At 43.4% G+C, this 13,991-nt stretch overlaps 1 non-coding gene across 1 annotated transcript; it reads left to right on the top strand.

The window, feature by feature from the left end:
- The first annotated feature begins 12,599 nt into the window (after positions 1-12,599).
- LOC114118797 (U6 spliceosomal RNA) lies at positions 12,600-12,701 on the top strand. Its single transcript, XR_003591960.2, has one exon. It is a non-coding gene; the product is annotated as a U6 spliceosomal RNA (small nuclear RNA).
- Positions 12,702-13,991: the final 1,290 nt, after the last annotated feature.

Genomic DNA, 13,991 nt, shown 5'->3' with positions numbered 1-13,991 from the left:
TCCCCATCATCTCAAAGCAGCTGACTTGATATAATTATGGAATAGCCTTTTGAAAACTCATTTGGGTGCCAGCTAGGTGACAATGCCTTGAAGGGCTGGGGCAATGTCCTCTAGGATATGCATCAAACTGATGTCCAATATATGGTGGGTTTTCTCCTATAGCCTGGACTTATGGGTGTGGGAATCAAGGGGAGGACATGGAGTTGACTCTTATCACTAATTACCCCCTAGTGATTCACTAGCAACATAGCAACATTTTTTATTCCCATCCCTGCAACTGACTCTGCTGGTTTAAAAATGTTAGCTTCAAAAGGAACTAAAGGTGGAAAATGCTTCCACCAAGGGATACAGCAATGATCCCACTGAACTGGAAGCTGAGGTTGCCACCTGCACACTGTTCTTGCCAGTGAATCAATGAGCAGGGAAGAGGATCTGGTCCTGGCTCTGGGGATTGACCCTGATAATCGTGGGGAAATTGGAATTACTACACAATAGGGCTAAGGAACAATGGATCTGGAGTGCAGGAGATTCTCTGGGCCACCTCTTACTATCTCTATTTCCTAGAATTAAAGTCCATGGGAAACTACAACAACCCAATTGAGGCAGAATCACGAATAACCCAGACCCTTGAGGAGCGAATATTTGAGTCCTCCCACCAAACCATAAGCAACTGAAGTGCTTGCTTAGGGTAAAGGGAATGGGTGGTAGAGGGAAGGAATGCTGGATGCCAGCAGTGATCATGTGACCATCGTGTAAATGAGGACGGTCAGAGTTTCTTTCGCATGTTAATATTTATATGTTTATATATAATATGTATATTAACCAACAATTTTTGTTTTCTTTCCCTTCTAATCCCCATGTTACCTAACCCAAAAGGTTTTATATAGTAACTAGCTTTATACAAATATTCAAAGCACAGAGATTGTGAATCAGTTAGAAGAAAAACTAACATCAACAATCAAAAAAAAAAACTGACCTTGTATCCTCTTCTGGGGAAAGAGTCACTGTGTTTTTTGGTTGTATGTGTGATGGTTGCATCCCATCTGGCTGAAGCACAACTGTATCATGGTTTTGGAGATAAAATATGGTTTAAGCAACCGTGGATAATGTAAGCTGACAAGGGTTGACTGTGGTGGCCTTGTCATGTGTCAGCATAGCTAGGCTGAATTCTATTTCCCAGAATGTTACTGCCTGTATGTTTCCAGTTAGAATGCATCACAAGAGAGATTCTCACGTGAGATTTGGAAGGCCGAAGAGAAGCGGCAGCTGCTGCTGCTGATCTCCTGAGGTTCACCCTGATGGTGTGACGTGGGAGTCCGGCCTGAGCTACTCCTCCTTCTCCTGGATTTGCTTTCGGCTTCTCTGACTCCTGAGCCGGTGCGTGTTAGGTCTGTGATGAAGGATGTCAGCTTCTTCTGAAGACGCTCATACCATCGAGGGCAGAAACAGCCACAGCTCCAGCCGGTGCTGATGGGTTCCGCTTTATTCTTGCTCTACCCTGTTTTGCCCCCACCTTCCCTCCCCACTGCCTGCCGCGCAGACTTCGATTTCTAGCGTCAGTCACAGAGCCAAGTCTAACAGAAACTGTTCCACCAGCTACCCCAATTGCTTAAGATAAAAATCTCTGTAACAGATCCCTTATCACATTATATTTCCTTGTGTTTTTGCTTCTCCGAATGAACCCTGATTGATGCAATGGCTTAAAAAATCGGGGAGTTTATTTCCCTCTCAGTTCAAAGGTGAGCAACAGCTCCGCTCCATACGAACAGGGACCCAAGTTCCTTTCACTGTGTTGTACCACCATCCTAGGGCATTGTCTTTACCAGCTGGGCAAAGCTGAGTCTCCACATCCAAACTCCAGCAGAAGGATATGAGGGGGACTTCCCTGGTGGTCCAGTGGTTAAGGCTTCGCATTCCAATGCAGGAGGTGGGAGTTCGACCCCTAGTCAGGCAGCTAAGATCCCACATGCCTCAAGGTCAAAAGAAAAAAAAAATCCCAAAGCAATGTTGTAACAAATTCAATAAAGACTTTTAAAATGGTCCACATCAAAAAAACAAAAATCTAAAAAAAAGGGGAAGTGGGTATGGAGGAGATATATTTCACGTGGAAAGCCTGGCCCTAGAAGAGGCAGCCAGTACTTCTGTTCACGTTCTGCAGATGAGAATATGGCCTTACCCAACTTCAAGTATGATCATTAATCTGTTCTAGTGTGCAGCCATATGCCCAAAGGGAAAAGGCATTTTAGTGAACAACTAGCTGCCTCAGCCACACATATACAGACTAGTTTTAATAGTGTGAATATGACTATGTATAATATATAATATTATATGTTACTATAAAATAATATATAATGTTATATATTATATATGCTATATAATACATATACAGACTACATGTCATGCTAGATATAACTATAGTGTAATATAAAGTAGGTAATATTATATACTATGATGCTGCTCCCAAAGTCCTAAAAATAGCAAACAGAACCAAAAAAATGAGCTGAGTTACCCTGCAAACCAAAGCCAGAAGCAGCCCGTGCAATGAAAAATTGAATTGAATGCTTCCAGATTTAAGAAAATTTTTGTGCCAATAAATAAATAAATAAACTACTACTGTAACAACAAACCCCAGGAACTTCCCCAACTAAAAATTATAATTGATTACAAGCTGTTGCCTACAGTATTGAGTTACATTTTGCCTTACCAACTAAATGCTTCAGTAGTTAAAATGATTTTGTTTGAGATTCACATGGATTAAATAGCCTAGAACATATCCACCCTAGACTTAATCTAAGAGAGAGGAGATTTGGTTCAAATGTTGCTTCTCAGCATGTCAGGAAATGTTTTCTTCAATTAAGTAATCTTATTTTAGAGTTAACTCTGTGCCAAGAAAATAAACAATATATCTTTCATGAACACATCCACTCTGTTGTATAAAAACTTTTATTTTCTGGGAGGCTGCTCTTGGAATTTGTACATATAATGAGATCAGAGCTGGAAAAATCCTGTTTTCTTTAGCATTTAATGGCTTTGGAAACTATAACGGAGCCATGTGACACAGTATAATGACAGAGCTCTGTGAACAAGTGGATATCAAAGATCAACAGATAACCTCCCCCACCCCCCACAAAACCCTGCAGTTTTACAGGAACCCTGCATTAAGTACAGAGGGATGTTTCCACTCAGTCTTGAGCTGCGTAAAAATTAGTTGCAAGAGAGTCTGTTGCTGATCACAGACCAAATGCCGTTATGCTTTCAACACATTTTAAGGGATTAGGCATTACGGCTATGTACTTCCAAGATGGAGCTGCAATAATGGGAAGTCAGGCAAAAATCCCGAAGAGCCCAGCGCTTGGCTGTCTAAAGGACAGTATCATAGAAGGTAGAACGCCAGAGGGCTCTTTTTTGGAGGTCTCTGCCCATGCTCACCCCCAGAGGGTGGCTCTGGATGGAGGCTTGGAGCACCCCGGGTTGTGCTCCAGCAAGACCAAGTGCTCCCACTCTCTACCATGAGAGAGCAGTGCTCTGCTCTCTACCATGATTTTGCGTGTGCAGGTTTCCACCCCTTACACTCCTACCAGACCACTTCCAGCACCACCTCTCCTATGAAGCCCAGTTAATTACTCTGTTTCCCACTAAGTTTTCTTCTTACTCTTTTCCCTGGTGGTGAGCTTCTTGAAAGCAAGAAGACATATTAATATTGTCTATCTTACATTTCTGTTGCCTAACAAACCCAGATTCATGGTGAGTACATGAACATCTTTGTGAAATAAAGAAATAAATGTCAAATCTAAAAAAGGTGGGATAAGGAAACTTTCTATTGGCCAATTTTAGCTCCCTTTCTGACATATTAAGGGGCCAGTCCCACAGTTCAGTGAGAAAGAAAGGAAGAGGAACTCCTCTGGTCTTTCACATTGTCCCCTCAATCTGTACCTGAGCCAACCAAGACCAACAGTTCACTTCCAGTGGCCAAAAGACCGCTGTGCTCCTTCTATTTCCCGATCATTCATGGAACGCATGGACGAACATTTGCCAGTAGGGATGACATGGTAGATTCTCCACCCTTAGAACCTCGGTGGCACAATCCCTTTCTGGATGGATACTGCGGCAAACACCAAACGAAGTAGCACACTGGAGACTTCCTCAGATCTGCATGGAAGAGCTTTCATCTCTTCAAAAGGAAGAGCTGACTTTGCTCTGCTTTTGTGAGCAGAGTGTAGATGGACACTGGGGTACAGCATGGGGGTTGGGGGGCTTCCCTGAGGGCTCAGACGGTAAAAAAATCTGCCTGCGGAGCAAGAGACCTGGGTTCCGTTGTGGGTTGGGAAGATCTCCTGGAGAAGGGAGTGGCTAGCTACTCTAGGATTCTTGCCTGGAGAATCCCAGGGACAGAGGAGCCTGGCGGTCTACAGTCCATGTGGTCACAAAGAGTCGGACACGACTGAGCAACTAACACTTTCGCTTTTACTTTCACATGGGGGTCCAGCCTTAATAGATTCGTCAGACTCACATATACTGTTTCATCACTCCCAACAGTTAATCCATGGGCCTTTCCCGGGCACAGAGACCAAGATGAACAAAGAACCCTGGGGTGGGAATCAGACTGGTGCCTAAGGCCTGCCTCTGCCTCTGTTCGTGAAGCCTTCTACAATCCTTTTAAATGCTTGAGCCTCAGTTTTCTTACCTTTTAATACTGTGGGCTACAATATCCACCCAAGCACTTTACCACAAAGTCCTAAGCTTTGAAAAAGTTAGTTTCCACAAAATCTTTTAAAAGCGGTTAGTGCAACGCTCACCTTATCTGCCTCTGCTCCCTTGTGAGTATTCTACCCGTCAGCCCACCAGGACTGCTCACAAGTCCACAAACACACCTTGCTCACACAGACCCTTTTCACCAGTGGGTCAACTTCCCTCATTAAAATTCTCCTTCTTGGCTGCGATGTCTTGTGGATGTCGGGTACTCCCTGACATAGTGTGATAACAAGGGCACTTCTCTGTGATTCCCCTCAAACCCATAGTCTAGCCTAACCATGAGAAAAACATCACACAAATCCAGATTGGGGGACATGCTTTGGGTTACATGGCCACTGCTCAAGACTGTCAAGGTCATGGAGACAACCCAAGACTGAGACCCTGTTGTAGGCCAGGGGAGTCTGAGAAGCCATGAAAAGCAAACGCAGTGTGGTTCCCCGGAAAGGATCCTGAAACAGCGAAAGAACCTTCATGGGAAAACTGGCGACGCCCCCAAAGGGTGGAGTATGGTTAATAGTAACGCATCGATGTTGGTTTTCCTTTTAACAAGTGTTCTGTGGGAATGTGAGGTGTTGAGAATGGGGGAAACCAAGTGAGAAATACATGGCAATGCTCTAACATTTTAAAAACTGTGTATATATCTAAACTTATTTCTTGGCTATGATGTTCTGTGGATTTGGGGTACTCCCTGACATAGTGTGATAACAAGGGCATTTCTCTGTGATTCCCGCACCCCCAGAACCATAAGTCTAATACTTTGGCCACCTGATACGAAGAACTGACTCATTGGAGAAGACCCTGATGCTGGGAAAGATTGAAGGCAGGAGGAGAAGGGGACGACAGAGGATGAGATGGTTGGATGGCATCACCGACTCAATGGACATGAGTCTGAGCAATCTCCAGGAGATGGTGAAGGACAGGGAAGCCTGGTGTGCTGCAGTCCATGGGGTCGCAAAGAGTCGGACATGACTGAGTGACTGGACAACAACAAAACTTATTTCAAAATTTAAAAACATATTAAATAAGATTCTGCTTTCCCTTCAAGCTTCATCCAAAGACCACCTCTTCTGTGATGCCTTTCTGAATCTTCCAGTTAGCATTTTCCTTCTTCTAAACCTTCCTAGCACTTTGCTTCCTCCTTAAGACACGTAGTAATTGTGTACTGTTCAACCCTGTCAAATACATGCATATGCACACACTGGTATCTGAGCAACCTGGAGGTGATTGATGCCTTTACTCTGCAGGTGCTAGTCAAGTTACTGACGTATGATAAGTATCTAACGAGCCTCTCTGAATGGGTGAATGAATGGGCTGCTGCAGCCTGTGCTATCACAGTGTGGAGTTGCTGCAACATGTTTACCCTCTCCAGGCTTAGCGGGCCAAGACATTTTCCCCAAAGAGAATTTATCCTGTGGGCTGAGGCAATGTCTGTTACTAGAGGCATTGCCGTATGTTTGCAAAAGACCTTGCATATCTAGATTTTTAAAGCGGTTTAGAAACCACGACTTCTTAATCTTCACACCCCCCTCACATGAAATGCTTTTGGCATAATTTAGTAATTCAAACTCTACATACCACAGGAGATTTGAAAAGTGCCTAATTAAAGACACAATGCTATCCTCACCTTATCCTGGGCTAAATCCACTGAAATTAGTGGGCATTTGAATTCAGAGGAGAATTGAGGCATTTTTATAGCTATGGATTTGAAAGGATTGGAGGCATCAGTACACTAGGCTTGAATAAGAAAACTAGGCTAAAAATCTGGACTAAATAAGATGGTTGTAAGCCATACAGGATGTCAGAATTAAGAAAAATTGTAAAAGACTGAAACTGAACTGCTAAATGAAGGGTATGGGAAAGGCCAGTGGGGGTGGGGTGGGGCAGTTTGAAAGAAATGTAGGAAATGTCTTAGCCCTATTTTCTTCTTTCTAAAAAAGAGCTTTTTGAGACTTGTGTTTGCATGGAGGTAGTTTACTTTCAGAAGTGAAGTCAAGCCGTAAGAATGGAGAACTGGGGAGTAAGGACTGGTTCAAGTTTTCAGTGGGGAGAGAACTGAATTTTAAATACAAGCTGTAGGAACTGGGAAAGCCCATGCTTCCCAGGTGGTGCTGGAGGTAAAGAATCCACCTGCCAGTGCAGGAGACACAGGAGACTCAGGTTCAATCCTTGGGTGGGGAAGATCCCCTGGAGGAGAGCATGGCAACCCACACCAGTATTCTTGCCTGGAGAGTCCCATGGACAGAGGAGCCTAGTGGGCTACAGTCCATAGGGTTGCAAATAGTCGGACATGACTGAAGCAACTTAGCACACATGATTACGATAAGCTGCTATCGTATTGATAGAAATAGTAACAGTTAATCATGGTTTAGCTAAATTTTGCATATTTCAAGGAAAATTCTCAAAAGCAAATTTTGTAAGTTTGAAAACCCTATGACAATGAGTGGATGGAAAGCCACCCTTACTAATTCACTTTTCCAGGTTAATTACTGCTACTTTAAAAGTTTATGTATCTATAGACCTATAAGGGCTTCCCAGGTGGCTCAGTGGTAAAGAATCTGCTTGCCAATGCAGGAGACACAAGTGATCCGAGTTTGATCCTGGGTCAGGAAGATCCCCTAGAGAAGGAAATGGCAACCCACTCTAATATTCTTGCCTGGAAAATCCCATGGTCAGAGGAGCCTGGCAAGGAGTCCCTGAAGCCACAAGAGCCTGACACCGCTTAATGACTAAACATCAACAATCTATAGACCAAACAGATCCAAAGGCTGTAACTACTTCTATAAAAAGCATCATTTTCTTTATTTCTAAACCAACTAAATGAAAGCACAACCTTTGGTAAAATAGCAATTCCGACGACTATCGTGTTAGTGGAAGGGGATTCATTTGTCTCCCCAAATTCCCGTGACAGTGCCCTCCTCTTCCACACATATAGGACTGTAATCATTTGAATATGTACTGCTTCAGCCTCCTTCTCTGAGCTGTTCATCCAAATGTAGTCAGATTAAGAAGCTGGAGGTTTCTGAGGTCAGAAAAGAACTCCAAGTGTAGGAAATAGAACTCTTTGGGAGGTAGCAAGTCTGGACCTCAAATAGCATCACTGCTATTGTTTCTGTGGTATGGCAATCACCTCTCTCTTTGTTTCCCCTTTGCTGTCTGCCACTGTGGTCTTGGTGTGGAGTGATTTGAAAAAGGTGCTGTGAATAAGTTCTCTGTATTCAAAACCCCAAGCCAGTTCAGAAATACAGCCGCAAGATACACGCTTCAGGCCTTCAAGGCTACAGGAGTTAACACCGCTGTGCCTCAGAGACCCACTTCCTCTCCCCTGAACCTTTCCAGACTTAGAGTTCACCCAAGCGGCACACTTTGTAAAGAAGACTGCCCTTGGACCTCAGGTGATTCACAATTTCCCCAGACCTCAGTTTCCTCATCTATAAAATGTGAGTGGAAGAATAGAAGGTCTTTCAGCTCCAAGATGTTATAATGTAAAAATCCTGCCAAGGCAAATCTTGTCTTGCATTTCCACATCTCCCCCCTATACTGGACCTGCATGTGGAAAATATGTGCTGACTCACCCCTCCACACCCTCACCAGACACTTGACAAAGTTGGGAACGTTTCTTTTAAAAAGAGCTTGAGCTATACTTTCTATACTTTGGGCTCCTCTTTGCCAGTAAAAATCCATGACACCACTTCAAAACACAGAAACGAAGCATTACATTAGAAAGAGCGCACATTCTCATTCCGGTTCCTTCGGTCTGGTATCAAATTTGTCTGTTTCACATGTCTTTTTCTCTGTCATTCAGGAGGTGGGCGCCAGTCTAGATATTCATCCTGACTCATACCAAGAGGATTGAAGTAGGATGTCTCTCATGAGGGAAAAAATGGGTTTTGAGAATTCCTTTGCCTATTCCGATCCAACAGAATTCCAGTTGACAACCTCTGGGCAGAGTTGCAAACCTACATTTTTTATTTTCATAAATGCTGTTCATCATCAGCAAGTTATAGAGAGTTGACTGGGAGGATGGTACTTAAAGGGGCTGCTCTGGTGGCTCAGCAGTAAAGAATCCTCCTGCAGTGCAGGAGACATAAGAGATACCAGTTCAATCCCTGGGTCAGGAAGATCCCCTGGAGAAGGAAATGGCAACCCACTCCAGTATGCTTGCCTGGAGGATTCCATGGACAGAGGAGCCTGGCGGGCTACGGGCCATAGCGTTGCACAGAGTAAGATACGACTGAGCGACTAACACATGCATGGTGCTTAAAAGCCGCTGTTTTGTTCCAGTCTTAAAGTTTAAAGACCAACTCCTTAATATAGCTTGCTTCATCTAGAATCCCCTGAAAGCATACATTCTGATAGCCATAACAGCCTACATATACAGAACACCACAATTACAGGACATCTCCCAGTCGAGTGAGAAAGCTCCCCAGGCTACTTCCCTCTGAGTTTGGTGCCCTCTTGGAAGACAGGTACTGGCCCAATAACACATGAATTCAGCTCTGATTTGCAGTGATGTTTGTTGCTTGGCTCATGTCGGATGATTTTAATTATCTTCCTGATCATGCAAGAAGAAAAGTGCCTCATTATTAAAATTAGCCATCAGTTTTCCATGGGACAGCAGCACAGATGAAGATGCATAGGGAAGGGCTGTCAGCTCTCCACAGCAGGAGAGTAGTCAGCACTTGCTTAGATGTACTGATAGCCTGGCTCTTTGGTTCAGGAGATAAGAAGTATGTGTCAGGATTTCCCAACTTCAGAGGATCTGGAAAGCTGATGCTGAAGGGAAGGATATTAATATGGCAGCCAATGTTTTTTCAAAGAGAGATGGGAAAAATCACTGTGAGGTCTTCCTAATTTGTGTTCCAATTGGGTCCAGAGCTTTCTTTCTTTTGGATTCTTTCAATGTTTTTCTTGGCTCATTTGTGGTGCATGAAGAAGCTTCTTTTCAGTATGAGGGTGAAAAGCATTTCTCTCTCTTTAGACACTTAAGATATTAATTCTTTTTGCAATGCTGACCCAGAGAAACTGGTTCTATCCCCAGCTCCACCAGGCAAGTCATTTATTCTTTCTGGACCTCATTTTCTCATCTTAAAAAAAAAAAAAAGAGAGAGAGAGAGAGGTTTAGAACAGACCATCTTTTGTAAAACTAGCTATGTAATAATTTGCAGGTCCCAGGGCAAAATTAAAATATAGGGTGTAAAATTCCTATATTCCTATATTTATATGTAAAAATATGGGGTGTAAAAATTATTAAGAATTTCAAGAGAACAACAGTAGAACATTAAACCAAGGACAGAGCTCATATATACATAGGGCATTGTGGGGCTGGACAGGTCACATGCACAGGCTGAAAGCTGGCCAGCATCTCCTCTGTGCCTTGTTCAGCATCAAAATTCTCTGTTATCAAGGTTTTTTGGTTAACTCCACAAGTACAATTCTCACGCAAAAATCAAACAAACAGCAACAAAGCAAAACCAAAAAATTTGAACTGCATTTTTTGCCTGAAGACTATCTCACTTTTTTCAAGTTGCTTTGACCATAAGCCCTTCCTGACTTCATTTTATTCTCCAAGATGGATATTTCTTCTTTCCTGTCTAAAACATCCAAATGACCTCTGCTTTGGTCTTTTTCTAAAGCACCATATGTTAGATAATTGTGCCCAAAGGAATTACTTCCAGAGTGGTCTAAACACAAAAGAAAAACACACAGCCAACTTTTTCTCTAGAACAGTGCAAACATTTCCTTAAACCTAAGTGTCTCCAGAGGAAAACTGACAGAATAAACCTTTCACCCAGCAAGTCCACTCTGTATAGGGTTGTACCAAATCCTTCTTTTTGCATTTTTACGTCTCTGATTTATCTACTGCTTTGCCAATGAAAGCAGTCATGTCCTTTGATTTAAGTTTTTTTTTACAATGGAAAAGTGGTTAGAGAAAATGACTCAGTTGAGTGTTTTATTAATGGAAAGAACTGATAGGCCAGCAACAGTCCAAGTTCTTTGCCCCTTCTCTATCATGTTACACCATAATATAGCACCTCCCTGAGAAGTCAGAGATTGCAAGTTAAATGCTAGCAAATCAATGGTTTGTCAGATGTTAGGTTCACTAAAGTACCAACCACAAAACACAAGGAACTTTCAGCACTGAGAAGTAAAATCTACTCATGTAATTTAACAATTACAAAGCAACTACCAAAAAAGAGAGGATTTGTTAACATGTCTTGAAATAAGTTTGATTTCTTGCATGAGTTTTTCTGCTACATTCAAGTTACTGAAGTTTCATTCAGGTAGTTAAACTCACTGAACAAATTTTTACCATCACCTCAAACAGATGGAAAATCAGATTTATTATTGAAGTTAACTTCTGGAATTTTAAGAGGAGAAAGTGACTACTTCAGATCTACTCATGACTGACAACTGAACCTCAAAATGAATTTATTTTCTATTATGAAATTTTGAAGTGTTCTGTTTATTATAAGAAACAAGTACATTTATTCTTCTTTAATCTTATTTTGAAAAAGCAAACACCTGTTTGTCTCAAATATTTAAGATCATGTATGGTTCTGTTTTAGGGGACAATTTAAGGCAAAGATATTATGAACTGTGAAAAACCACTGTGAACATATCAGTCGACCAGTCACATCCAACTCTTTGTAATCTGATGGATTGTACCCTGCCAGGCTCCTCTGTCCATGGAATTCTCCAGGCAAGAATACTGGAGTGGGTAGCCATTCCCTATTGCAGGCAGATTCTTTAACAACTGAGCCACCCGGGCCCACTGTCTAGGTCATGAAAATTCCAAATATTTGAATACCAGTATCCTTCAAAATATAAGCAAACAAGTCTAGAAAACAATACATGCCTATATTGAGAGCTCATCTACTTCTCTAATGGCAGGATTATTTCTGAAACATTATATTAGTCACTTAGGGCTATGATAACAAAGTACGACAAACAGTGTGACTTCAAACAACAGAAATCTATTTCCTCGCAGTTCTGGAGACTAGAAGTCCAAAATCAAGGTGTCCATGGGCCTTGCTCCCTGAAGTCTCTAGGGAGAATCCTTCCCTTTCCCTTCTTAGCTTCTTGGTGCATGCATGCTAAGTCGCTCCAGTCATGTCCAACTCTTTGCAACCCTTTGGACTGTAGCCTGCCAGGCTCCTCGGTCCATGGGATTCTCCAGGTAAGAATACTGGAGTGGGTTGCCATGCCCTCCTCCGGGGGATCTTCCCGACTCAGGGACCACACCTGTATCTCTTATATCCCGGGCAGGCAGGTTCCTCACCACTAGCGCCGCCTTGGTGGCCGCTGGTAATCCTTGTATTACTTGGCTTGTAGCTGTATCGCTGCCGCCTTGGTGGCCGCTGGTAATCCTTGTATTACTTGGCTTGTAGCTGTATCGCTCCAACCTCTGCCCCTATTGTCACATGGCTTTCTCCCTGTGTATCTCCTCCTGTTCTTACACGGACCAGGTTTATTAATCTGCCTGAACTGCTATAACAAAATATGATAACTGTATGGCTTAAGCAACAGTCATTTTTTTCCCTCACAGTTCTGTCTACAAGAGCTAGAAGGCCAAGATCAAGGTGCTAGCTGATTTGGAAGGTCATGAATGTGAGAGGAACACTATTCAACCTGGTATATTCCCCTAAACAAATAATCATCTCTTATGTGTTTAAATGAAATAAAGCAAAATGTCTTTATAAGGTGTACCAGAAAAAGAAAGCTCAGTGAATCCCTTAAGAATCCATCCTATTCAGTCATCCATCCCATCAGTTCTCAATGTGCGATTTAAGGACCATTTAACCCAATCCAACTTGGGGAGGGGCTGATTAAAAATATAGGTTACGGGCTTGATCCTGCAACAAATATACTAAAATTGGAATGATACAGGGAAGGCTAGCATGCCCCTGCCCAAGGATGACATGCAGATTTGTGAAGGGTTCCATATATATATATATATATAAATGCAGATTATTAAACACAGTATAAAGTGAGAGATTTTTCTGGAAGGAGATTTCTCCAGGTGAGAAAAATGACTGTCCAAGTGAATCTTATTTTCTATCTCTATCACCAAATCTCAGATACTTCCAGAGTTATATTTCTTCTGCCTATGCCATGCCTGGCCTCATGGAACACCCAGTTCCTCCTCAGCTCAGCCTGGGCACAAGTAAACCCCCTTTCTTGAGTGTCTCTTCATGCAGCTAAGACAGGCTGGCATTCAAAACTGACTTAGCTGAATATGATGGGAAACCAAAAGAAAATATAGGCGACACAATAATAGTCACTAGGCTTTCAGGGTATAGAGAGAACTCTGAGTCAATGTCAACAGCAATGGAAGGACTAGAGGCCTATCAGAAACACCTTCCTTCCCTGCTCCCTGGAGATCTCTGCCAAGTGGCCTCAGGCCATAGCTTGATTTCTAACCTCCAGGAGCTGGCCCTTTCCTACCAAACTAGAGTTTCTAAAGCCTAGCCAGGGGCCTCCCTGATGGCTTAGTGGTAAAGAATCCGCCTGCCAACGCAAGAGACTCAGGTTCAATCCCCAGTCCAGGAAGATCCCACATGCCACGGAGCAACTAAGCCCACGCGCCCCTACTGCGCCTGCGCTCTAGAGCCAGGGAGCCACAGCTCCTGAAGCCTGCTCACCCTAGAGCCTGCGCTTCGCAGCTGCAGAAGCTGCCGCAGTGAGAAACCTGCACGCTGCAGCGAAGAGCAGCCCCCGCTCGCTGCAGCTAGAGAAGAGCCCACGCAGCAGCAAAGACTCAGCACCGCCAAAAACAAAAAAGTGAAAACAAATAAAGAGCACCCAGAAGCACTCGTCTCCTCAGTCAGGCACTTGTGGGGGCTCGGGGGGCGGTGGCCCACAGTCATCCACTGTGAGCAGAGGATAGAGGCTCTTCTTTGCTGCCCCCTTGCGCAACGCAGTACCTGGCACATCCTGGGGCTCAGTGTAATGTCTCTTGGGTGAGAATTTAAACCTCTGCCTCACACAAATGATCAGAGCAACCCAACGTCTTCCCGCTTAATCCCGCTTTTGGATCTGAGGGCCGCACTTTCTTCAAGTTGTTGGGGTTGCCACGGCAAGCTTTGGGGCTCTGGTTATCTGCCCCGCCCACTTCGGCGGCACCTTAGGGCCTTTCTCTCAGGGAAGTGTAAAGTCTCTTCATGACTAGACAGCTCTATTCACCAAAGCTCTTCAACCACATGTTGAAGAGTCCTCACGCCACCAGACGGGAGCTGACA

This window comes from Ovis aries, chromosome 16 (genome assembly GCF_016772045.2).
Source record: "Ovis aries strain OAR_USU_Benz2616 breed Rambouillet chromosome 16, ARS-UI_Ramb_v3.0, whole genome shotgun sequence".
NCBI classification, from domain to species: domain Eukaryota; kingdom Metazoa; phylum Chordata; class Mammalia; order Artiodactyla; family Bovidae; genus Ovis; species Ovis aries.
Note: the sequence above shows the minus strand (reverse complement) of the source record. Positions and strands in the feature narration are given on the sequence as shown.